We start from the raw sequence: 27538 nt of genomic DNA, 5'->3' as shown, positions 1-27538 counted from the left end.
GTGAGAGAGAGAGAGAGGGAGAGAGAAAGAGAGAGTGTCTAAAACAACATTCACTCACTGAAGTAGGATAGTTGTTATCTTTTAGCCATCAGTACGTGGTCTAAGAAAAATTGATAAATAATCTCGAAACTAATAATAACAATGGCAATGATATCATACTTAGGTTTGTTAATAGATGCTTCGAAATGTGATATGTATAAATGACTAAAGCGGAACACATCTGAAAGCATTTCAGGAAGTTTAACCTGTAAAATATTCCTGTAATGATACAAAAAAAAACGCGTTCCAGGATAATCAGAGGAAGAAAACTAAATTCCATGAATTTTAGGCATAAACCCCACTTTATTGTGTATGACACATTTTAGATGAGAGGGTACTGCAGAGCGAGGCTCCCAGTCGTTCACAATCCGTAAAGTAAACAAACAGTTTTCCTCTGCAACTTGAAACCAGTTGACTGAGTAATTTGCGTTGATGACACAATCTTATTAACAGTCGTCACCACATCACGCTCACTGTGAAATAGGTTCCTTTTTGTAAGATGCTTCGTTCGTTTTTGAGAGGTATATATTTTCAAGTTTGACATTTACCGATTTGTTTGTTTTAACTATCTAACGTTCGCAAGTTCTGCCAGTTAATTTTTCAGAGAAGAGACATCGCTTACACTTGGATCTCAGCGTTTCACAAACAAACAAACCGAACATAGTTTAGTGTTTGTGTTGTTTCTTTAAAAAACTCATTCTGAAAACGAAACCAGTTTCTTTCCAGCCAAAGTCTCACAGCAAAGAAAGTTGTTTTATTTTCTTTGGGTAGAACGAACAGAATCATGGCGAAACCGGATCTGTCACGTCCGTATGTTGCCACAATAAAAGGCGGAAAATCCGAAATGTTTGTAGTTTTACCACCGTTGTTTTTCCCATCGCGGGATCATTGTTTTCCTGGCATATGACCTGACCTCTGACACTGGCCTGAAACTGATGGGGTTTTCCCGCGGATAAACATCAGGGATGGATCATGTTCTGTGTATTTCCATCAGCTACTCTGTCAAGTGAATAAACAAACAACAATAAAACTGACTGCAAATATAGTTATTGTTATTTTATATTTAAACATGTCAAAGTTTGCAGCAGGAACCATTCCATGTATAATTTTGAATATATCTCATGAAGGGCACAGCTGTAAATACACTGTTGAGTATATGCGTATACCTAACAAAGATAAAAGATGATTAAACCCGACAAACTGAAAGACTTTGAATACCACTGCTACATCGGGTAGTTATCAGTATGTGTGACAAAAGTTCAGAAAATATAGAACAAACCGAATACTTTCGAATGACACCGATGCACGTAATAGTATCGAATTCCGAATATACCTCACAAATTACGTAATTTTGAAATATACTGGAAAAAATGAGTAATTATGAATATGCTTGACAAACTGATTAGTTATTGATATACTTGAAAAATATGTAATTATAAATTTTCTTGCCAAAAGTAACTGTGGACACGTTTGACAAACCGAGTAATTATGAATCTACTTGACTGTAACACTGTTTATGCATATGTTTGACAAACTGAGTTATTATGAATATACTTGACAAAGTAATTGTGAATATACTTGACAAAGTGAATGATTGTGAATTTGCTTGACAAACTCAGTTATTATGAACATGCTTGACAAATTGAGTTATTATGAACATGCTTCACAGAAGGAGTTATTATGAATATGCTTGACAAATTGAGTAAATGTGAATATTAAGGACAAACTGAATAGGAACTGAATGGATGACAAGTCCTTTCGTTAATGATGGTTATTATAATAACGTCAAATATCTTGTTGGAATTTGGATGCTGCTGCTAACAAAGGGGGTGTGGGAACGTGGATGATGTTAATAATGAATCATCTATTGATACTCCGATGATGTTAATAATGAAGTCATCTACTGATACTGCGATGATGTTAATAATGAATCATCTATTGATACTATGATGATGTTAATAATGAAGTCATCTATTGATAATGCGATGATGTTAATAATGAATCATCTATTGACACTGCGATGATGTTAATAATGAAGTCATCTACTGATACTGCGATGATGTTAATAATGAAGTCATCTAGTGATACTGCGATGATGTTAATAATGAAGTCATCTATTGAAACTGCGATGATGTTAATAATGAAGTCATCTATTGATACTATGATGATGTTAATAATGAAGTCATCTATTGATAATGCGATGATGTTAATAATGAATCATCTATTGACACTGCGATGATGTTAATAATGAAGTCATCTACTGATACTGCGATGATGTTAATAATGAAGTCATCTACTGATACTGCGATGATGTTAATAATGAAGTCATCTATTGACACTGCGATGATGTTAATAATGAAGTCATCTATTGACACTGCGTTGATGTTAATAATGAAGTCATCTATCGAAACTGCGATGATGTTAATAATGAAGTCATCTATTGACACTGCGATGATGTTAATAATGAAGTCATCTATTGAAACTGCGATGATGTTAATAATGAAGTCATCTATTGACACTGCGATGATGTTAATAATGAAGTCATCTATTGAAACTGCGATGATGTTAATAATGAAGTCATCTATTGAAACTGCGATGATGTTAATAATGAAGTCATCTATTGACACTGCGTTGATGTTAATAATGAAGTCATCTATCGAAACTGCGATGATGTTAATAATGAAGTCATCTATTGACACTGCGATGATGTTAATAATGAAGTCATCTATTGAAACTGCGATGATGTTAATAATGAAGTCATCTATTGACACTGCGATGATGTTAATAATGAAGTCATCTATTGAAACTGCGATGATGTTAATAATGAAGTCATCTAGTGATACTATGATGATGTTAATAATGAAGTCATCTATTGACACTGCGATGATGTTAATAATGAAGTCATCTATTGACACTGCGTTGATGTTAATAATGAAGTCATCTATTGAAACTGCGTTGATGTTAATAATGAAGTCATCTATTGACACTGCGTTGATGTTAATAATGAAGTCATCTATTGAAACTGCGTTGATGTTAATAATGAAGTCATCTATTGAAACTGCGATGATGTTAATAATGAAGTCATCTATTGATACTGCGATGATGTTAATAATGAAGTCATCTATTGAAACTGCGATGATGTTAATAATGAAGTCATCTATTGAAACTGCGTTGATGTTAATAATGAAGTCATCTATTGAAACTGCGATGATGTTAATAATGAAGTCATCTATTGATACTGCGATGATGTTAATAATGAAGTCATCTATTGAAACTGCGATGATGTTAATAATGAAGTCATCTATTGACACTGCGATGATGTTAATAATGAAGTCATCTATTGACACTGCGATGATGTTAATAATGAAGTCATCTATTGAAACTGCGATGATGTTAATAATGAAGTCATCTACTGATACTCCGATGATGTTAATAATGAAGTCATCTACTGATACTATGATGATGTTAATAATGAAGTCATCTATTGATACTATGATGATGTGAATAATGAAGTCATCTATTGACACTGCGATGACGTTAGTAATGAAGTCATCTATTGATACTGCGATGATGTTTTTTTCACAATTCTCACGTCAATAATGATGATTTGTACAGACTAGTAATATACTTAATTGTAGATTATACTGTCTTGTAAGTGATTGCCAACTCTCTTTTCTATTTTAAGTTCGATAATAGTGTTTCACTCGCATCAAGGCTACTAGCTAATATACACAGAAGGCGCATCTATATATATCACTGTTGTATATGAATTCATACACCATATAATATCGAATATTTTTTAAAAACAAAATGCCTCACAGCAAAACCTTTTTGAAACACATATGATACATACATATTTCGACGACGAAGGTGTTCTAAATTTAAACACATTCGGATTATCAGAATACATTTTAGGCTGACATAAATTCCTTGTCCTAACAAACATCTAATATTATAGCAACATTATATTATAAAATGATTGCATATACGAGTGCATGATTTAATCTTCATTTAACCTGCACACAGATCTTGGCGACATAATTATTTAGAGACACTAATTACCTAAGAAACGACAATATAGTGTGGTAAATTGTAATCGCTAGATGATGGATCATCTCAGAACATGTTTAGATCCCTGACTAGATGCATATGATGATTCGAGCAAAAGATGTATGACAATATACAATGAAGGTAGCTTCAGTACAAAGGGTACCGCCGCTAAATCTCTACATTCATTCAACAACTAAATGTCATCAGTATGCTACAATGCTAATATATTTCATGTTGATTGTAACAAATATTATGATGATGAAGACATTCCATGTATTAGTGGGGGATAGGAGACATCTCCTCTTCGGCCTCACAGCACCACCAGTGTTACTGTTTGCTTGACGAGTAATTAATCTGGCCTTTCTCGGAAATGACTGGTCTAACACTGTGTTCTTGTGTCACTAACATAAAGGAGATGTACTGTCACAGTGTTATCAATCACTGGTATTCACTAGAAAACGCTTTGTCATTTATCGGAATGGGGATGATAAATCGGGTCTCTTAATTGTACAGTCAAACAGTGGAGTCTTAAAAATCTTAAGTCCATGTTTCTTTTTTAAAAAAAAATCTATCTAAAAACAAATGTTACAAATATACCAATGCTGATTGATTAGTTCGGAACGCATTCACAAATATAGACTCTTCATCTCAAATCGTGTTGGGTGGCTTGGGTGTCATAAAAAGAACAGTTCACAAAGTCCACCCAAATGAAATGATGCTTCTTAATATGTAGACTATACAATACGGAAAGCCTTAAACGTTGAGCCCAAGAAAAAACCCTTATGCTGTTGTTCTGTAAAAAGTGTATTGTCGTTATATGACATGACGTCATTTCTTTATGCACAGTTTGTGTGTGGTTACCAGCATTAGAATAAACATAAAAATCGGCAGAACAATTTGCATCTGAGGAAATGTAATTTCAACACATGGGCATACGAGTGAATGATAGGTACATTTCGCATTTCTTCAAAAAACAATAGGAAAAAGCGTGATTCAAGAGAGCTATTGACCTTCTTAATTAAAAATATACCGGACTAGGTCGATCGAAAGATATACGAATGAAAGCTGATATGCACTTACCTACTTATTTGCTAATTCTAGCCACGAACTGCACGGAAAACGTCTAGACTAGACTTTTTACACAGATAAATTGTAAGAAACGTACAATTTAAGTGTGAAAAAGCACCTTGTGAGTGCACCTAGAAATGTTCATTATGTGAAAATATCTGTCTTTTTATCCTTTTATTTTACAAAAACATAGTCACCATACTTCCATCGTAAGTGTTTTAGAATAAACATTTTACTTTGTGAGAAATATTTGCGGATGCTGTCTATCTCTGTTTGTGAGAGATAGTATTGAAGAAACAAATATTGTTTGTATATTTAATAAAATTACTGATTTGTTCTACAAGTAGATATGTATTATTCTAATTTACCGAGGTTGCATGTAAATTAGATGGTACAATAATTTTCACATGTGTTTAAATGGCGCTGTAATTCTGTTTCAAACAGTAATATTAATAAAGCAAAGTTATTAAAATGCTTTGTAATATTAACGTATGAGATTAATAACAAACTTAATGTTAAAGTTGAAACGCTGAATGAAATTAGTAGGGTTGAAATCGGGTTATATTTTCAAAGTTCAAAAGATATGGAGGTCTTGTCATTCGAAATGCTGTCTTTAATTTAATTAAAATCCTGGGTTTACTTCGCGTAAAGTAACGTGTTTCGATTAAAACATTCTGAAAGAGTTTATCTTAATCAGGTGTTATAGACGCATTTTTGATTGATGCCATGATACACTGACTGACAGGATCCCCCAATATATATGAAGAGGGTGATTGAAAGGGTGTTGTTTTCATGTATGGTTTCAAAGATTGAAATTAATAACTCGTTATAAATAACAATATTGATTGATGATTCATGCAATAATGAAGCACTCAGTACTCATTTGTATGTCCCATGTTTACCGAAACCCGGAAGTATACACAAAGGCATTTTGCTGCCAGTCAGTGTGGTTTTATTAATGAAAAAAAAAAGTTTTCGACTTTCTCAGTTTAAAAACAGGACCACAAGAAAAAGACATGTAAAAAGATCTCAAGCACGCTGAAGATATAGATGTGGTGACTTTATGTTTGCTGCTGAAACGAGCGAAACCCCTGTCAAAATCTTTGACAATGGACGTTGTCAGTGTAGTGATACTTATTGCTCCTTATTACGACATCGGGGACATTTTGCGACATTTCTGACGGATATCCCTCCGCCGATAGGCCTCGAGGGACTATATTTCAAGATGTGATAAATGTCGCCAAGTAATTAACAACAAATCCCAGCAAGGAGACTGAATTGTCCCCGAACGTGAGATGGTCAGGTCTAGAGCAGTTTGAATATCCCTTGAAGCAAGTGTTAGTGTACAAACGTGACAGGGAAGCTGGGAAATGTGATTATATTTCAGTGTGATGGCATCCAAAATCGTGCTTTATGTTGACACTTCCTTGAAATAATTAATATGAAATATTTCTGTTTAAAAAATTCATATAAATATGTATTGAAAGCAGGAAACCTGGCGTGATGGATCGCCGTGTAAGTATTTTTCAAGGACACTTGACATGTATATTTCGGTTGAGAATGACGCATGACAAAAGAATCTATACAGTTTGTATCTGACCCATGAAAACGTACTTGAATCAATGACAAACGACATAATCTTTGACCGGCATAAGAGATTGAGTTTACCTTCAAAATGATGTATTATACAAGATAACTGGTTTATATAGGTTTTTAAGAAACACAACAATACAATAACACTTATCCGTTTTTTGGTTTTGTAACAGATTATGTCATAGGTTATATGGCTTACAGTTTGTCTCGACATACATCATATAGAGTCATATACATCACATACAGTCACTGTATAAATGCATCTGCACGTGTATGGACTGCAGCTGGTGAACTTAGTATACGATTTACAGAATAATATTGCGGGAATTACCATGTCCTCTGCGACTGTGACCGCAGTAACACTGCGTTTCTGTTTTGACACAAGTTTAACATTTAATATGTGATATTCGTACTGTGTAATCTATTTGAATCTTTCACACACTAATACGAAATATTTTCAAGAGTTTTCCGACAGCTTTGGCCTAACCTGTTCTTATTAAAACTATTTACTCATTGCATAACGTACATTTTAGTTGCAAAGTATGCCCCTGACGCTAATGCTGCCTTTAATACACTGGGATGCCTCTACTACTGCTACTTCTACAGCGGCTACCACCACACCGTCTACTACAGCTACTACTTTCACTGCCGCTAGTACTGCTCCTGCCTCAGCGTCTATTGTTGTTACTGGTTCTTCTTGTACTGCTACTACTGTTACCTCATAATCGTCAACTACATGTACTTCGGATGTTGCCAAACCTTCTTCTACTGCTAAAACTTCTATCACTACAACGAACATCAGGATATCCGCTCTGTTGTATTGAGTTGAATGCCACTTAAGATTGATAAATTTGTTTGTACATAACTGAAATCAACACATTCTGCTAAAAACAACAACAAAGCAATTATTTGTTATATCATTAGTGGCCAAACAAACAAAAAATGAAATAATCAAGGCGCCAAGTTTGAACCTTTTATTGCAGATGAAGAAGTTATATCTAACTTCAGAAAAAGTCTCGTTTCTCAATCAATCTTCTCATTTATTATTTAGTTCATGTGCAAGATTAGCAAGAACAAATTTACTAAAATTCCTTAAAGTAAGGCAATGTAAATTAGTTTTCAAAGGAAAATAATTGTATGCCTGACACACCTATTCACTCGATGCATCTTCCGGCAAATAAACATCAAGTTTTAACGGAGAAAGCGAAACAGACATCCAGGAATTTCTCCCTTACATTCGATATACAGTGTTTTTGTTTTCCAGAAGACAGAGGACTTTAATTTCGTTCTGTTTGGTTTACTTTTGTACTCCTTGTTTTGAATTTTACATTCATCATTATTTCTTTAAAATAATTTCCGTTTTCAAAATTTATGTTTGACGTTTTTTGAGGAAAGATGGAACCATCATCATGCCACAAGTTCCAAAAAGAGAGACAGTTTATCAGTTTTGCAGGGGGAAGGTAATAGTTGTTCTTTCACGTAGACGGATGTTGACAGTGCCATTCTGACGAGTCTAGTTTGCTGAATATAACTCTTTAGAGTTGTTAATTGCATGTAAATTTTCATCCAAGGTGAGTCAGTAAGAGTGACGTTTCACGCGGTAGTCATGAGATTCGCAATTGTGCAATATATCACCTCAAACATACACATGGTATTTACCATTGCTCATTTCCTCTTTACCATTGCAAATGAACTTTAGAATTCAACAGTCGTTAAAACTAATTTAGAAAAACGTTCCATGCTCTGTTGCCAGTAAACTGAAAACCACGATTCAATTTAACTCGATGCTTTCACATGAAACGAAATCCGGTACAGTTAAGTAATATATAATCGGATGCTGCAAATGCGAATCAAGATCAACGAGACATATATATGTGCGATTTTGAAACAAAACAACTCGACACAGAAAAGCTCAGTTTCACTGATAATGGGGTTTCCATTATGTATCGGTTATAACCTAAACCGTCTATACTTCAAGGCAAGATATTGATCATACAGAAATTGACACGGTATTGATCATATTTTATTTGCCTCTCGACTGTAGTTGACGAAGGGGATCTGTACGTGTAACAGTTTTATTTGAAACTTTGAAAGTTTATAACTGAACCGTTGATTGATTCTCGAGCAAAAGTTCATATAGAATCGTGGTATGGACTTTCACAGAAACGATAATGTAAACAGGGAGTCAGGATGTGTCAGAATCACTTCTATAAAGGACTAATGACATGCTTGAGGTTGAAATCCGAGGTGCTTCGCATCACTCAAGCTTGTCTATTTCGTGTCTATTTCATCTGATCTCCGCATGCAATCGACATCCCTTGTCAGCTACATACGAAATCAACCTCGCACATTCATTACATGCAAATTAGCTCCCTCTGTTTCCATCAATTATCTATTTTCTCACAAGATGAGGTTTCTTAAAACTTCCATTTTCTTATTAAACTGGCCTTTCCGTTTGAAATGGAGCATAAAACCCTGTGATGAAAAAAACGGGTGAAAAAAACAAGACATGGTATCACTTTCCGTGTCGATAGCGTGTAGATTTCACAGAAATATAAGAAAGAATGCCAAAGCCGGGGCTAGAGGTAATTGTCAAGTCGTTTTCCCTGCTCGCCTTTCCTCGAATTTATTTTTTGTGGAGGATATCTGTTTGCAAAACACGAACCGCGATGGTGTAGCTTTTCGAACGAATGTGCTCGACTGGTTGATGGATCCTTTTCTCTCCCGCAACCGAACGATCTCTCAGTTTAGAAAACTAACTTGTAATGTCGCTGTTTATTACATTTGCCCCGGCCTGATTTAAAAGCTTTTATTTTATAATGTCGATTCATTCTACAGTAACAAAAAGCTAGATTAGACCGCACGAAATTGTTAAAACGGATTGGCACATGTCTCTAGGAGTGACGGTGCCCGTGTTTTCAGAAATGTGATCGTAATCGCGTGACCACGTCGTCGGAAATGTCACATTTCTGAAAACTTTGAAATTTAAAATACTGCAGTTAAGTTAAGGAAGTTACTATCCTGTCGCGAAAAAACGCTACTTTATTGAGTGAGGTCTTCGTGTCCTTTAGCACTTCTTGCTCTGTCCCCGTACTGGCTGTGAGGCGAGCGTATCGCACTATAGAAAATATGATTAATCTGACAAAGTAATTCATGTGAAAAGAATCAGTTGTTTGTCGCTTAATGCAGTGACAAAAACACTAGATTAAACCAACCATGAAGAACGATGGCTTGTCACTTTTAAATTAGAGACTTAAATAACAAAAATTCGGACTCTTTTGGGGAGAACCGCCAGAAGAACTGTTTTTGAACTGAAACATTTCAAAATATTTGTTTAAATTGAAGATGTATAGGCATCGTAAATGATAAATTTCTAAATACTGTCATGACGTAACAACGCATGAGTGTGATAGGAAAATAGTTGATTAACCAGACGCGAATATGTTAGCATGTGTTCTGGTGCTCCTGTCTCATTCGTTCAGTAAGGGGAATGCATATGTTGTCTAAAACATGGGGATCGATAACAACTAAACACTTTTCGTTCTGAGGGATGCTACACATTCGGATTAAGATTAATTGTTAGTTAGAGTCAATATGCAGAATCCAGTGCTGCTACTGGATGTCACCTACCGTCTGTCCAGTGAAATAATAATAAAAATAAAAAAACCCGACAAAAACCCAGACAAGCAAACGGGACCCCACGATTAAACTGGAATCCCGTGGCACATATATAAAAACGTGCTACAAATGGAAGACAAAGGATACTATTTCTATAGAATTCCCGTTTAATGGATGAATTCTTTTCCTGGTATGGGGATAAAAAGTAGGAAAACATGGCAGATACCAAATGTATTACGAGACTGATTGAGTTACATATACACCCGGTTCAGTGTCCGTGAATCAATGCTATTTCTGTTTATTGCTGGTCCCCCTGTATTACCTACGGGATAAAACTGTCAGCGATGTGAGGTGCATTTCAGCAACGACATTGTCCCGCGAAATTGACACGTCAGACTACCTTAGACAATTATAGCTGTCCTTTGTTTACGCGTTGAAATTCATTATTTACGATATCAACAAAGCTAGAACACGCTACAAGCCATAGCAACGGAAATACCAACTTGTATCTAACCTTCCTGACACAAAACACACGATCGGTTCTTATTAAGTTTATGCTGTGTGTGTGTTGAACCTGTCAATAACACACGTGCCGGGCAAGGTGTGTATTTCACTGATACATACAACTGACGCCTGGTCAATGAAAGCTTGAGCTTAATACGACCCCGCTCTTCTACACTTACTTCTGTGATGGACATTGTTAAATATGTATATTCAGATGCATTAATTGAATCTAGTCTTGAAGCAATTGCTTGTCAAGATGTTTGTGTCGAAACTGATAGACAAGGACTTACATGGATTAGTCATTAGCCAATTGCCAGCTACTATATTAACTGTCAGTTTTATATTTTAGCTTGTATTAATTCAAATAAATGGTCAGGTAGTAATTGTTCAACGGCTACCACCCTTAATTCTGCAGAAAGCAAAACATCAACGATTTTGTTCTGTAAAACGTTCATTTTGTTATTGGTTAAAGATATTCATTCATCGTTTTAGTTCTGAAGTTTATACTGCTAATGAAATATTTTTGAAGGAGTTTTTTCTCCGTAATTTTGTCATCTTGATTTTGAATTTACATTACATTTTTTCGGTTGCTTGATTGGCATTTAGAGGTTGGTGGGTGACATGACAACAAATGGTATGAATTTACAACTTCGTTAATGTTTACTACACGACGCCCACTCACCTGATGAAGGGGCAAGAAGTAGCCTAGAAACGTCGTGTAGTAAACATCAAAGAAGTTGTAAATCCATACCATTTGTCATACCATAGTCAATAATTTTATCTCTCAGTGACTGTTGGACAGAATTTCACATCTCCATTTTAAAATAAACAGATTAAACTTGCAACTTTATAGATGGACATCCACCAGTATCGCTCATGGGCAGTTCAATCACGTCTGCACAGGTCACCTTTCATGTATATAAGCTCTTTTCAGGACGAAAGGTAATTCTTAACCACTACGGAAACACTGACTGTAGATCTTTGTATTGAGTGCCCGAGTTGATACGCTACATCTGTTTGTAAACGTTTAAAATCGGCGCTTGATCAGAGATTCATTTATCACCCTATAAATGCGTGGGTGATATTCTGTATCACACACACACACACACACACACACACACACACACACACACACACACACACACACACACACACACACACACACACACACACACACACACACACATACACACACACCTTGGTATTTAATTTTATCATATTGTAAAATTAGAGGACAAGATAACTAATGACGACAGAGGACAAGGTAATATTGCAACGGGGACCAGATGATATTGTAACGACAGAGGACCAGATAATATTGTAAAAAATAGAGGACAAGATAATATTGTAAAAAATAGAGGACAAGATAATTTTGTGACGACAGAGGAATATTGTAACGATAGAGGACAGGTAATATTGTAACGATAGACTACAAGACAATATTGTAATAACAGGTAGATAATATTGTAAAAATTAGAAGACACGATATGTTTGTGACGACAGAGAACAGATAGAGGAAAGACAATATTCTAACGACAAAGGACAAGATAACATTGTATAAGTAGAGGAAAAGATAATATTGTAAAATGAAAGGACAAGATGATATCGTAAGATTAGAGGGCAAGATAATTTATAACGACAGAGGACGAGGTAATATTCGCGGTAACGACAGGTCAGATAATATTGTGACGATAAAGGACGAAATAACATTGTTACGACCGAGGCTATGATAATAGTGTAATATTAGGGGACAAGATAATTTTGTAACAACAGAGGTCGAGGTAATTTTGTAAAATTAGAGGAGAAACAATATTGTAACTATAGAGAACAAGATAATATCGTAAAAATATAGGCCACGATAATATTGTTAAATGAGAGGACAAGATAATATTGTAAGATTAGATGGCAAGATAATTTATGACGGCAGAGGACGAGGCCATATTGCAACGACAGAGGGCCAGATGATATTGTGACGATAGAGGACAAGATAATATTGTGACGATAGAAGATAAGACAATATCGTAAAATGAGAGGACAAGATAATATTGTACAATTAGAGGACGAGGCAATTTGTGACAACAGAGGACGAGGTAATATTGTGACGATGAGGACAGTATATTATTGTGGCGAAAGAGGACAAGATGCTATTGTGACGATATAGACAGGTTCTTTCACATCCTAGACGATTGTTGAAATGCATAGGAATCGATTTTGAATATCAGTTTCTCAATGTTTAAAAACGTTTGAAACATATTTATGCAATAGGTGCTTTTAACCCCTTTTGCAATAACGGCGTCTTTGACAATTGCCTGAGAGAGTCTGAAACAAAGATGCGCCATCTTTTGAAGTTACTCGGTACACATACAGATCCTTTGAACTATTCGCCTTCCCTTGATTTTTTTCATTGAAATGGGTTTTTTCAACAAAGTTTTTGATCTCCCTTTTTTGCAGCTAGACGGTAGTTAATAGAATATTCGAACCATCCTTAATAACAAATAACACACGTTTTCCTTTAAGTACATTATTTTTTAAAACAAGGACTATGTAAATCATATATATCAATCCACCTTGTCTGTCAATCATGTAAACAGACCGCGTGCTTCGAGTGTTTGATAATTTTTGTGACTGAAGACGGTAAAGTTATGTCCGTGAACACCTTGATTGTCCTAACGACATGGTAGTGTTGAGTCACTACTCTTGTCAATGTTCTGAGACGAGTATAACGGGATCGAGTGGTCAGGTTCACTGATTTGGTTGACTGATGTCATCATATCCCAGATGCGGGGATCGATGTTCATGTTGTTGATCTCTACATTGTCTGGTCCAAAAAAGATTATTTACAGACCGCCATCATATAGCTGGTACATCGTTAAAAACAAATAAACAAAAACAAAATATAATTACGTCATGGATAGCGGTATATGTGTTTACCTTACTGAGTAATTGTCCGGAATCATATCAGTAACCGACGCCCATTTCAATTACAACCTAAGTATGTAAATTATGAATGCACAATGCCATTGAGAAGGTGGTCAAATGTAGCAGATGTTATTTAGAAAGTGGCCAAATGCCATGTGAATCCCGGACAGAGCTCAACCCAACGAACGTACTACAATCTGTACTGAGAAATATACCATATGGTATGTGTAAATTATGTGTTTATTGTAAGACTAGTAATTGTATAAATGGTTGGCAGCGTTATATGGTGAACCAGCGAATAACAGTGACATATAAACAGACTTTAACAGGTAAATCTCACATGGTAATTGAACATGGTGATGGGTCAACGGATTACCTAAATTGGTAGTGATGTCAACAAGAAGCCTGTACATTGCTCAAGACCGTTCTGATATCAGACAGCCAGATCTGCAAGTAAGCCTTTTACAACAATAGATTAAAGCTTCTGCCAAAGTATCGCAGGCTAGATCCCTCAGTTGTCATCTGTTGTCAGAGTTAAATCAAATCTCGCTCAGATCACGTGGTACTCGATAATCCTGAGTGCCCCCAAACTGACACGCCCTACTAAGGGGGATTAACAGGTTTGGATATCTTTGTGTAAATTATTTCATAAAATGTCGTACATTTTGAGTTGATTTGCGATAATTGGGTGCATCTGGATACAGAATAATTTAAGGCGAAGGACAGAATGTTAAGATCTGGCAAAGTAATAATTGATCTAACGATTTGTCAAGACCATCAAGAATCGGACAGGATTAGAAGCATAGAGCGACTGCACAAAGACTGGACAGGGCCGTGACAGATACGTGGACATGTGGACATCATTCGCGACTGTTCACGTCAGGAGGAGGCAGATAGAGTTTCCATGCAATTGGATAACAGAAACAGACACCCGCGAGAGAACATTGATCTCAAAGTAATAAGACGTCATCTGTTTAGAATCTTTGGTCCAGCAAATGTATAATAACGAAGCGTGTACGTTTAAACTTACGTATGTTGTTTTAGAAAGAATTTATAGTATGTACTTATGATGTTTTGACTTATGATGAGTATGTCACCATGAGTAGGATAGTGTTCTATTTACTATTTACCATTTGAACAGCGTGATTAAATGTGTGCATTGTCGACTTTTCAAACTGAGTTTATATTTAAAAGTATATTAAATCGTGTAAAATGGCAACGCCAGGTTTGGGCTTTTCTATGATGGAAACACTATCAGAGCAAGTAATAATACATGAGAACATTTTCGTGATGTACAGGTATCCGAGATTTAACAGTTGACAGTTTTAAACTCATAACGGCTTTCCTCGACGTTAAGTCATCGTTATCGGTTGTTCTCGGCGAAAGTATTTAGCCTTCAACAACCTGTTTATCAAAGTTTAAAATATGTAAAAAAAACCCCGAAATTTTAACTTTTGAAGTGTGTGATCCTGTTCGCTCAAGGGGGAATACCCCTGATGCTTGCCTGGGCTAAATGTTTCAGAGAAAATGCTACAAGAAGTTTCAGTGTGTCAGCAACTAATTCCCAAAGACACCATTTCCATTATTTAGAAGCTTTTAAGTCATTTAAAAGCCCACTCTGTCAGTTTTGTTTTCTGAAAATTGAAGCCATCGCGAACGCTATGACGTAATTGACATCTAGTCTCCCACGACTTTAGGAATGAAAGACCAATTTTGTGAAGCTAATTCTTTGTCTTTGTAATGAGAGCCTGTAGGATCACCTGTGGTCGCAGACTGGTGCCACAGTGGAGTCACAAGCGTTTAGGTGACATGACTGTGTTGTGCATATTTGTCTGTAATTGACGATGGCGACAAACATTTGATGTGAGAAAAGGAGCACTTGATTGACAGGTGTTGATGTCGGTGTCACGCCTAAACGTGGCTGTAAGTACTCTCTGTCAACAGCACACGTGTTTAAGTAACGAAACTGACAGTCACTAAAATTCCACTTGAAATTGCTGCTAGACGCAAAGGTCTCTACCTATTTCGGCCAATGACAGTGATACCAGAAGGGGCCATTCTGATTGACATGTACATGGGAATTTGGTGATTTTGTCATTAATGCTACGGCTTTATGTTCCTTCATAAAGTAACTTTCACACTGTCACAATACATTTTAATACATTTAGCTTACTTATAAGGAAATATATTTTGTGCAAAATATGTACGAAGAAGAGATTTGCGAAGCACATCAGACATTACACCAGGACTCGGCGTTTGTTGCACGGATACGAGAATGGCGGGTTATGCACTCGAGCACCCATATCCATATACACATGCCAATGTACATGCCAATTAACAACCATTTCTAAGCTGTCTGTTCTCAACTTCATTCTGATAAGTATCGGGTGAAACAAAAACCCAAAGAATTCGGCTCTAGGTGTAACTTATAAATGCTTTGCATATATTAGCTATGCATAATTCTGACGCACCTAATGGCCTTATAGAAATGTTAAAAAAAGATGATACCGAAAATAATTTAAAGAGCCACGACTGTGAAATTGATTGCGGCTGTATTGCAACGTACACGAATTTGCGAGCGTGTGAGTGAAGGTGAGAGGAGGTCTGATAACGGAAAGGTGAAATGGACACTACGATATATGAAATAAACATGCTTAAAAGTTATAAACAATTATCTCACACTGTACAGCCACTTAGAACAAAGAGAAAGGAAGAACCGGGAACGTGGAAATTAAGCAGAGCTGACAGTCTGCAATTCAGGGCTTTCAGCCTCGGTTTCATAATCATGTTTTGCGTAAAAGTTGTCAGCTACAAAAACCTCAAAAATTCATGAACGTTTTAATTTTCCAGCATTCAATGCTCAATGTCGGTAGTCTGTATGTTAAAAACACTTCAAATCAAATTTTGTACCGTACACAACGCCGTAATAGAATTGAACGCTTAATAACGTCTAACATTCCAGCGTCAAGATGACACGTCAACGCCTCTCCTTAACGTTACAACGACAACGTCGAAGATGGTTAAGACTTCTCAAAGCTCCGCCTGCCAAAGGTCTTTTTTGTACTTCTTTAACTTAACTTGACGGGTAACGGGTCAACGTCAAAGTTTTGACGGTAGTGAAACGACTAATGCAAGGTATTACGATTCGACGCTATCATTTACCGAGGCCATCCCATTCGTATCTTCGGGCGCATTACTGTCCATAGTGTTAAATTTTATTATTTCTGTCCCTAAGGGGAGGTCTGCACATGATTTACGTGATAATCGACTGACTTTCATAAGTGAGACATATGACAAAGAGACGACTTTGTGGTCGTGCCAATGCCTTTCAAGCTCATGTTGATTTCACCGACGGTGACATGAAACTGCTCATGCGCGTGGGACAAGACCAGGAAGAAATCGACATGTCATAATTGATATAACGACACTTCAAGATGGTTGATTTCACTTTTTTGTTGAGCATTGAACAATATGAAACATATTTCGATTCTTACATTTGAAAAAAGCCAGGATTTCATTTTGCATATAGTTCAACAAAAGTTGCACGTTAAAACTTATAGTGAAAAGTCAGTCATGGGAGAATACTCATCAAACCCAAGGTCGTACAGCATAACGGATAGAGTACTGATATATGAAAGTGTTGTTCTAAAATAAAGAGGTGTCTTCGCGTAGATGAACTCCACAAAACAATGTTACCCAACAATACATAACTGATATTTGTAACACCGAATCTACCCATCTCAACAGGGAATCTACCAATGTCAGTTTTAACTTTAAGCGGACAGTTGAAATCCACGATCTAGGACTCCGAACTTATCGTTTAACCAACAAATAATACATTTTCATGGTGCACAAGCTTAAGTTTGATTAGACTGAGATTTGTTTACACCTGCTATAAAATATATCTCTTACAGGCAAACAAAGAGATCATAGGCAAACAATTCAAACTTTGAAAACTAGGGTGAAATAATTTAAAGTACAAACATCTCGATGATGGCCTTTCACAGAATAGATTCAGGTTCGAGATTGTAATCGACGGCCTCTGAATATGACTGCGCGAAGATGGGAGACTGTCAATACTGATACCTGTCATGTTACTTCACTTACTAGTTTCTGATTCAGTGGATGTCATTATGAAGTTTCATAACACGTTTCAAATAGACATGGTAATGTAACGGAAATCATCCTGTTACTTTTTACTTTCCCCAGCATTCTGAAAATCTACAACTTCTGTCTCATCGTATGTATGTTGTTGTTGTTTTTGTTGTTTGTTTTTTTAAAAAAAATAACAACAACAAAAAACCCAACCCCCAAAACAACAACAAAAACACAATACCCCCTCCCAAAAAAACCCAAAAAAAAACAAACAAACAAAATCAACAAACAAACAAGAACAAAAAACCCATCAACTACCTAAAACTAATATCCTGTGCTTAGAATTCTAGAATGCTAGAATTGCAAATGAAAGATGGTACAGGAACATCGGGTATTCGGAGGACAGTTTTACTCCCCCATCAGGTGACGGAGTAAGAACACCCTCCGAAACCTCGTGTTCCAGTACATAAGAACTGAATCCATAAGCCTCCCGTTTTCGTATATCACCTCAAAGTGCCGCTGAAAAGAAACAGTTTCAGAGCATCACACATTGTTAAATGGTCTGACGTGATTTCTCTGCAATCATTAATTTCTTTGAAATTAACACCGATGGATATCTCCTTCGAATGATTGACGTGTTATTTGTCAAAGTAGATAACATCTCCTGCATCGTTCTTTCCTGTGTGTCAGGTAAGTCAGGGACATGTTCAACTTGACAGCATTGACGGGGAACTGTCATCTTGTAGTGGCTCTTTGCATTAATGGCAACTGATCACTTGTCGTTTATAGAATCCAGTTGATGTACTATGCATTGTATATTTGACAAATATTCATGAAATGCAGGAAAATTCGGGAGATGGAAACCCCTGTTTCCAGCCTGACTGCATTTGTAACTTTGGCATAAATCTGGAACGGTCAGTGACTTCACAATGATCACGTGTAATTAACGGTATTTGGTGTGATTTATTGTAGGGACTGATAGGGTTTTGAAAACTGACGGTTGTCAAAGTCACTCGGGCCTAATTGCGTGTCATATAAGTTGGAAGGTGGAAGACGGCAGTTTTGTCGTCCGTAATGGCTATTAAGATTTTCAAATCAACGACAACCATTTGGGTTTTTTTTTTTGTTGTGTGTGTGATATGTCTGTGACGGTCTCAAAATGATAAAGGATTGTCTCACCAATCATAAGTGAGAAATGTCAGAAAATTATGTCTGTCAAAATTTGATTCTATATACGTGCACTCTTAGTAATATTTTGACATGATACATGCGTGTAAATGGAACGTTTAACACAGGACCAGATAAATGTTTTGTAAAATGACACCGGCAGTAAATCATTGATTAGCAACATTGATTAGAAACAACAAGTTCATAAACAACAATAATAACAAAAATTAAGATAATGATGTTTGAATTTAGAATATTTAATGGGAATGATAAAATATATTATGTTGTGTACCTTCTGGTCAGAGTTCTAAAGGTCATGGCTATAACCTGAGAAATGCTTCTTTTATGCATAAAGTTTGATATTATAAAGCAGAAATATAATAATCCATGTGCTGGAGTTCCTGTTTGAATTGTTGCCCAATCCTAATGTAGGGTTTATTTGATTTAATCTCCCCTTGGTTTTTTTGCTTCAGTGAAAACAATAAATTTATAACTTATTGATAACGAGAAGTCAAATACAACATTAAATGTGCCATTTATTCATTAAATACATAACAAGCAAGTATGAAACCTTACGCTCCGATGCCTCTACTCATTCTTATTGTGAAATGACCATGGTTCTCACTCTGATTCAAATCGAAAAAGCGTCGCCCCAAACTACAACACAGTCGAGGGAAAAGTTACTCCGTGTGGTGAAAACTTTATCCGGATAAGGTCAAGTTTGCAAATCGGTGTTATTTACTATGTGTGATTAAAGTCTTGTACAAAGCCGTGTTTAGCAACACCTTGTCGACAGGGCGTGTATATATGACGCCTGTCGGTGTCTATTGCACGGGAGGCTGAAATTGACAAGTCATTACCGAAACGATAAATCAAAACTTTCGATTTTCGACATGAACTTGTAAACATTGCACGGCCTCAATGTTTGACCAAGACAGCGTCCGGGCTGAAACAAGTAGTTTTTCAAATTCATACATTCATACCTGTGACAGGTCTCCGTTTGAAGTTGGACCATATTATTTATGCCTTCCGATAAAAGTGGGCATGTTTCTACTTTTGATGAGATTCCTTTGTTTATTCAATTGTCGAGAGAAAAATCCACGAGAGGTCAGAGCAGAGGCGATACAGATAAGCCGATCCACTTAAAGCTGTTTGGAATTATACACCAAGCAGATTAGTTTTAAAAATAAATTTGTAAAAGTGCAATTATCATTATTACCAAAAGAAAATGTTAAGAGTGTGAATTACCTGGGGAAAAAACAACAAAAAAGAAATTCAAAGAACATTCATATTTCAACTCAACTTAGAAATAAATTACAGCTCGCTTAAAGTAGAAAAACATAAATTAAAAAATATAGTAATTTTAGAATGCAGGCAAAATTGTTGAAAACGTCATAGATTAAAAACTACATGTGACGGGAAATAATTTTGTGCAGGTTTGAACATTTGATAAAAAACTGAGTTTCCTTCGTGGAAGTGTCGTTTCTGTAAAGATAAATAGAGCAACGGTCTCATTCTTTATTATATAAATCCAACACGAACGGGTATCACTAGATATTGGATTACCGGAGCTCTTCTTGTTACGAGACTGTACGACCTGCATGCCCTTTGTTTTACAATCATATTACGTTTATTCCCAGGAGTTGGCAAGAAATTGTCGACTTAGTAAATACAGCCCTGTGGGAAAGGAAATAAAACGATATCTTAATTATTACATTGCTAATTTAATAAGCACCAAACCTGTGCCAACACAGTTTGTACAAATACAGATGTAACTGTGTACAAAACTGACGACAAAACTTTTTGAGACTGATTTTGTTGAAATTACAAGCAGCTGGAGAAGAAACAATGAAGGATTAAAAAAAGTTTAAAATATTAAAAAATATTGTCAGTGGGGTGCCTCATAAAATATTTCGGAAACAGAAAAACGAGAACGGTCATATTAAGCTAGAAAGATATAATGTAATAAATATACCGTCTCAAAGACACTTGGTATATTTCCACCCTTATCATGATGGCAAGTTTGTAATATTTAAATATGAAAGTGAAATATTAGATGCACATATCGAAAACCAAAGTGTAGAATGAAAGGGAAATCATTTACAGGTGACAACTACAGTATTATGAAGAAAATGACGTCTCGGAATATATCCTTACTCCTCATCGAGTGAATGAAACCTAGATAGGAGAGCAGCCAAGAATGAATCTTGAGCTCAAATAGCCTGAACACTAACGGCGAATCTAAGAAGATTTGTGACTTCAAGTGATCATCAGTAGAGAGAGGCGTGAAAGTGTAAGGATTTACTGGAACATTGGAATTCTCCGGGTATATTGTCTCGAAAAGTTAGGTAGTAGCGGGCCTGTGTAATGACATTATTAACCAGTAATTGTGTAGATTACTCCGAAACGCTGAGTGGGTGCATCCAACATCACGACTTCCATATTACCTGTCAGACTGTCAGACTGTATAACAGTAGAAACACAGTCTTCCTCGGCTGTCAAGATCCTCTCAATCAAGGTGTACATGTACACTTGCGCATTACGCAGCACGTGCACTTCGTGCAAAGTACTTCTGTAGTCGGAAACTAACTGAAGTGATGAGAATTGTAATCGGAAACGTCAAATGAAATATACAACTAGCTTAGCTGACAGATATCTCATAATAGATTGGGGTTTGTTTTCATCTACATGTTCATGTATATCTACTTCAACCAATTTATTTAAATGAATGTACGGCTCACATAGATTGAAGAATTGTATGGTCACTTGGAATGGTTTTCTGAACGGAAAGAAGAGTATAAACGATAACTTTAGACAAGTCTTGGGGCGCCAAATTCAAACGGTGCGGCTTCCATGATCTATAAATGCATTGTGTGATGGGTTCGTTGTTTGAGCTAATGTGGTGATAACTAAACTGCTGTTAGAAAGCAGAATATTCAATTATCCTTTTAAAAAAGATCTAGTGTCCAGATATATACCACATAGGAACGCAGTGTGCTTTAGTATAAAGACTGATGACTCCGACTGGAACATATTTGTTATCGCAAACAATGATAGTAATACTGATCATTAAGAGATTGACAGCAACGACTAAAACGACAATAGGGGTGTGGTGCTGAAGACAATATAAACAATAGTCAGCCTGTCGTCATCACATTCTCTTCTACGATAACCATGTCACCTTCATAAATATTACAAATAAACACTGTATGTGACAGTCAGCTACATTCCCTAAATTACTCCCATCTATTTACAACAATGTAAGTGACACATTTCTTCACAGCATTCCAGCTGGCAATTTACTCCTAATTTAAACACTTTCCGCATTGGCAGTAATATTTATGTTGAACGTGTCACGTATTTAGACAAGGGTGATGTGTTCAACAAATACAACAGTACATGGTTAAGCAAAGCTTTTAGCTATGTATACACAACTCGTCAAATGGCAAAGGTCCAGCGTAATGCTATTTTAAGATGCGAGATGCACTAACAGATTGTGAAGTGATGAAGCGGAGATGTGGTAGAACATGCCGTCACTCTGATAAACCAAACACATTAATTTTCCAGAATTATTTTTCAAAGACAAGAACTATGATATAACACAACAAATGAGAAAATGTGAAAAAATGCTAAAATCCTTTGTGTTGCAAAATGGCTTTGATTTAAATTATTGTTTAATTTGAATTATTTTAAATTTAAAAAATACTACCAGATGTGTTGTTTAATTGATTTCATGGTATTGTTGAAATGAACTTTTCTTTGGTGTATTGCCTTATCATACAAGTCACGATATTGCTGACATACTGCCGATTTGTCTTAAATTGTAACTCCCTCATTCTAAATATACAATTCATACACATACATATATTTATGGTGACAATTATACGAACTCATGAAAAAAGAAAGTAGGTGGAATAAAAATAACGCAACGTCACTTTCTATTTACAGTCCTACTCTTTGAAACCTTAAACCCATGATTCAGAAGGGAAGTTTTACTTTTCTGTTAATAATGGATAAACCAAAATTTAACAGGGGTCAATGTCTGCGAGACTGGAGATCTCGAAAGATCTGAAATAACACGTTTGACGTGTGAAAGCAGCGCTCTGGAAGGCCAAGGTGGACTTAGTATGTGGTGGCTCACCACTTTCCTCAACCTCATCGCCGTGAGAAAACAACAGAAACATACTCTTGCTCTCAAAAAAAGGATATCTCATGATTGAAGAGTTGCAGTTTCAAGGGAGATAAGTGTTGTTAGACCCAGGTACCTGTCATATTTGCTGATGATAAATGATAACGGTAATTGATGAGCAGTTCTATCTGATGGTGTTAAACAGTAGTTATCGGATTTCGCGACAAAATACAATTACCTAGCAAGACTTGAGGCATCGGGGATTTATAACAGTGTTCCTTATACCGAGATCTTCCCAGGTACCATGTCCCAAAGATAACGCGAGGCTCATGTATGGGGGAGTGTTCGGAGCATTTTTGACGAATGGGTGTATGAAGACACGGGACTGTGGTCGGTGAAATCAGCCGTGACATATACCTGAGGGGTAGGACTCTACATGTTTGAGCCATGACATTCATGACATTTATGTGTTGATAAATGGTCATTTGACAACAACTGTTCTATTGGTTGTGTTCTATGTTCTGTTGACGACTATGCCCTTGATAACAACAGCGTCAGTCAGTGGAACATGTCCATATTGTTTTTTGTATGTTTGTTTAAAATATGACTTGAAGTCATATTGAAAGATGAAATTGTGGACATGTCACTGGTTGTTTGACTGATTAAACAGCTGAGGTGTCGTAATTTGAACGTATTTCTTATGCCGTTGATTATAATTTGGTGGTTATTGCATTATTAATGAAAGTAAAATGACAATGCCAAAATTGTGAAGGTCTGAAGGTTTATTTTGATTAGAGAGTTAGTGACATTTTACACCGTTGTGGGATTTATCACAGCAATGTTATTGTAGGATACAAGGTGCGACGCTTTGCTTTCCAATTTATATTTCGTGATAGAATTTCGATAAGAGAAAATACTAAAATGGAATACACTGTAGCTTAATCCGTCTTACATTTGGTCAGAGGTGTGGACATGTTGTGACGCATGCATGCACGACCGATTCGGAGTCACCACATTTATGCATAAAGTATCTATTCAAATAGATGTTTGTGTAACTGAATCAATGATATGTTTCTTTTAGCAACCATGCGTAATAAAAGATATTAATGCTTGTTGGGGTATACGTTTCGTCTGTTTATATATGAGAAGAAAAGGCCCTTGTAAGATGTGAACGGGTAGCGGTGATCGGCTTATCAGTTCATGTTATGTTTACGGAATACCGAGACCGACATCATTGAGAGATCGCATCAATACAAGTAGTATGTATTTTCCTCGGGTTTCTTTGGGGTGGATACATCGACACAATTTCAGCAAGAAGATAAGATTATAGATGGACAGTAATAGCATATAAAAACCGAAAACACCATTCGACACGAATGTTTCTAGGATGTACTCTAATGCGATAAAAAATATCCTATTCCCTTTAAATCCCTGGATTTAACCGTTTGCTTGTCGAGACCCAGAACATGATATATAGATGTGTATTGAGGACCCCAAAATGATTTAGAAACTGAAGGGTTCATATTTTAGAAGAGCTAAGTAGGTTTCAGAGACAACCAGCACTCCAGATCAAGACACAGCAAATATACACAAGCATGTTTTAATATGAAATACAGGTTCGACTTTTTAAGTGACAGTTTCATTAAATGTTACGTGTTAGTTATCACTTCTTTCACTATGAGAGTACATTCACAAGATTTATGCTCGTAAAAAATGATTATAAGTTTTGTAATTAGAACGTAGAGACAGGGATACAGATAGGTTCCTTGCAGGACACCTGTGTGCCGAGTTTTTACCCTGTCTGTATCTTCCTTGTATTTTAAAGGTTAACTGGTTGAACACGGAATGGAAACATTAAGTTTGTTGTTTAAATCAACTACTCTGAGATCCGATACGGCTGTTTTTTAATTTCCAAGTGCAAGTTTTTTATTTTTAAGTAGAGAAGTAGGTAATAGTATTACGACCTTTCTGTCCAAATGTAATCATTTTTAAAAATTATCTGTTAGTTGTTCTCTCAGAAAAACAACAACAAAAAAAACATTAACCAAAAACTTGAACACAGGCAGTTCACTTTGAAATTTAGCTTGCAGCATTTCTTTAAGCCATCCTTGAACTCAGTTTTAATATCAACATGTCAGATGATGATCAATTTTTAAATATTTCAAATAACAAATTACAATGCTGTAATGAGACATACAGCGTTAGTCACAGTCAAAATGTGGTGTGCCCAGGGGATGGGCGTACACGTGACCTGGTCACGTGACAGGTGACTTGTGATCAAGTCGACCATGACTGTAACACGCTGCCCCATTACCACAACCCCCAGGCTCACGTTTGACAGCTAGGGAGAATTCCTGTAGTGACAAATTCGACATGGTGTACGTCTGTTAAACCATACCCCGAGGGGACAGACACCGACGCCCAAATATCCTATGTAAATATGAATTTCGATATACAATGTAATTAAAAGCGGAATCTTTTTCGGGTATCGAGAACACCGCATGGCTGGCACTTGAACAAAAGCGGCAGGGTTCCTTTACATTTTAATGATTCCCCCTAACCGATAGTTCACCGGGGTTAATTTACATGGGTCGGGGAAGCGAGCTGCTTGTTATTTCTTTAAATATATTAGGATCAGTTTACTGTTGGTTGAATAAAAGCCCCGATACAGTGTCTTACGTGGATAGCTTTGTATTCTCTAGACAAATCTTCAACAAAGAAGATCTTTTTCCTGAGTAAATAAAAACACGTTCCATCTTTAAAGACTGGAAATAGCAGAGTAGGCCATTCACAGAGAATGGAAATTAATTAAGCGGACCTGTAGAAGGATATGTTCATCGACCGGGGAAAGCTGGGTGTCATGTCCCCTGGCTTAAGCTAATATTTTTGTTTGTTTTCTAAATATCATTTGAGGAAAACACGAAGGAGACTTAACAAACAGTTCCAAAGTCACTGCATGTGGACATTACGCTTGGGTGGATCTTTACAATCATATTTTTAACTCGGGTACTTGATTTGTTTCGAAGAAAAGAAAATTGGGTGCGGTATTTGACATGACGGTGACTTCTTGGATGCTTTACATTGTGGGATGTACACAAGACACCGTTGTGTAGTCAGTTGAAGTATTATGCAATTACTCTAATTCCGAGTGTCAGATTGTTAGCAAAAGTAAAGAAACATTTAAATATTATATGCTTCCTGTTTTAAGTACAGAAAGAGATGTAGTTTTATAAATTCAGCAGTTATATGAAGTTTGACCTCCAGGTTCAGAATTTTAATGAATTACTTATCTATTTGTTGTTTCAAAGGCATTTAGAAGTTGGAGGAATCAAGCTAACGTTGTGACCTAGTATAATAAAGAAGTTGAACCATAAAGCACTTTTAGTTTATTTATCTATTCTATTTTAGTAAGTACCAATTACGCTTTGTTTTCTTTCCTTGCTGTAGTACTACCTTGTCTTGTTTCAACAAAAAACTGATCTCGCATTATACAACTGACATGAACATCAATTTTTCATCCTTCATGTGTAATACGGACTAAGGAGAAAAAACGTCCACTGTCACGAACATGCAACTCCTCGGTTACATACGTGCGGTTACAGGTAGACACTGTGGTATCTGAATACATACTAGAAAATATCGATGTGTATGTTCAGTCAATAATCATTTACAGTTACAAAGTTCGAATACCATTTGTACAACGTCGCTAATTATGCAGTTATGTTGAACTTGACCAGATAATATGCAAATAGGAAAAGAAACATTTAATGGATACTATGAAGGCAGTCTATACTACAGTACTGATGATTATGCTGTTAGAGTTTAGTTTTACGCCGCACTCAGAAATATCCCAGCTGTATGGCGGTATTCTGTTAAGAGATGTTCGCTGTCATCATCATCATCATCATCATCATCATCATCATCATCATCATCATTCCTTGTTCAAGCAAGTAAAACTACCAAGAATTCAATGTGTAGAGTAGACCTATTCACATGTAAAATGTCTTTGAAATTATTCGAAATGAATATATTTTCACAAAACGTAACATTAATGAATTCGTCAGTTATTAAACTCAATAGCATCTATAGAAGTGTTCAAATTTCATCTACAAATTTCAAGACAGCGTGAGGCATCAGAAACACAGAAACGACGTTTACATCGTGCTCCACTGAAATAAACTACATCGGCGCATTAGAGATGTGTTATGCGAAACCTAATCAATATGCATTGAGACAAAGGTGAGAGATAGAGTACGCATAATTACCTCAATCATCACCCATTAGTATATCCAAACCGTTATCCCCCTACCCCGGGGCAAAACTGCCCGTCCCTCACTTGCACCAGACACTGTAGTT

General features: G+C 36.2%; 1 long non-coding RNA gene across 1 annotated transcript; it reads right to left on the bottom strand.

Annotated features, from left to right (window-relative positions):
* Positions 1-318: 318 nt before the first annotated feature.
* Positions 319-27538, bottom strand: LOC137294785 (uncharacterized). The gene is made up of 2 exons (XR_010957537.1): positions 27448-27538; positions 319-1038 (listed from the first exon to the last, which is right to left on the bottom strand). It is a non-coding gene; the product is annotated as an uncharacterized lncRNA (long non-coding RNA).

This window comes from Haliotis asinina, chromosome 8 (assembly GCF_037392515.1).
Source record: "Haliotis asinina isolate JCU_RB_2024 chromosome 8, JCU_Hal_asi_v2, whole genome shotgun sequence".
Taxonomy (NCBI): domain Eukaryota; kingdom Metazoa; phylum Mollusca; class Gastropoda; order Lepetellida; family Haliotidae; genus Haliotis; species Haliotis asinina.
This window is presented reverse-complemented; position numbering and strand designations above follow the sequence as displayed.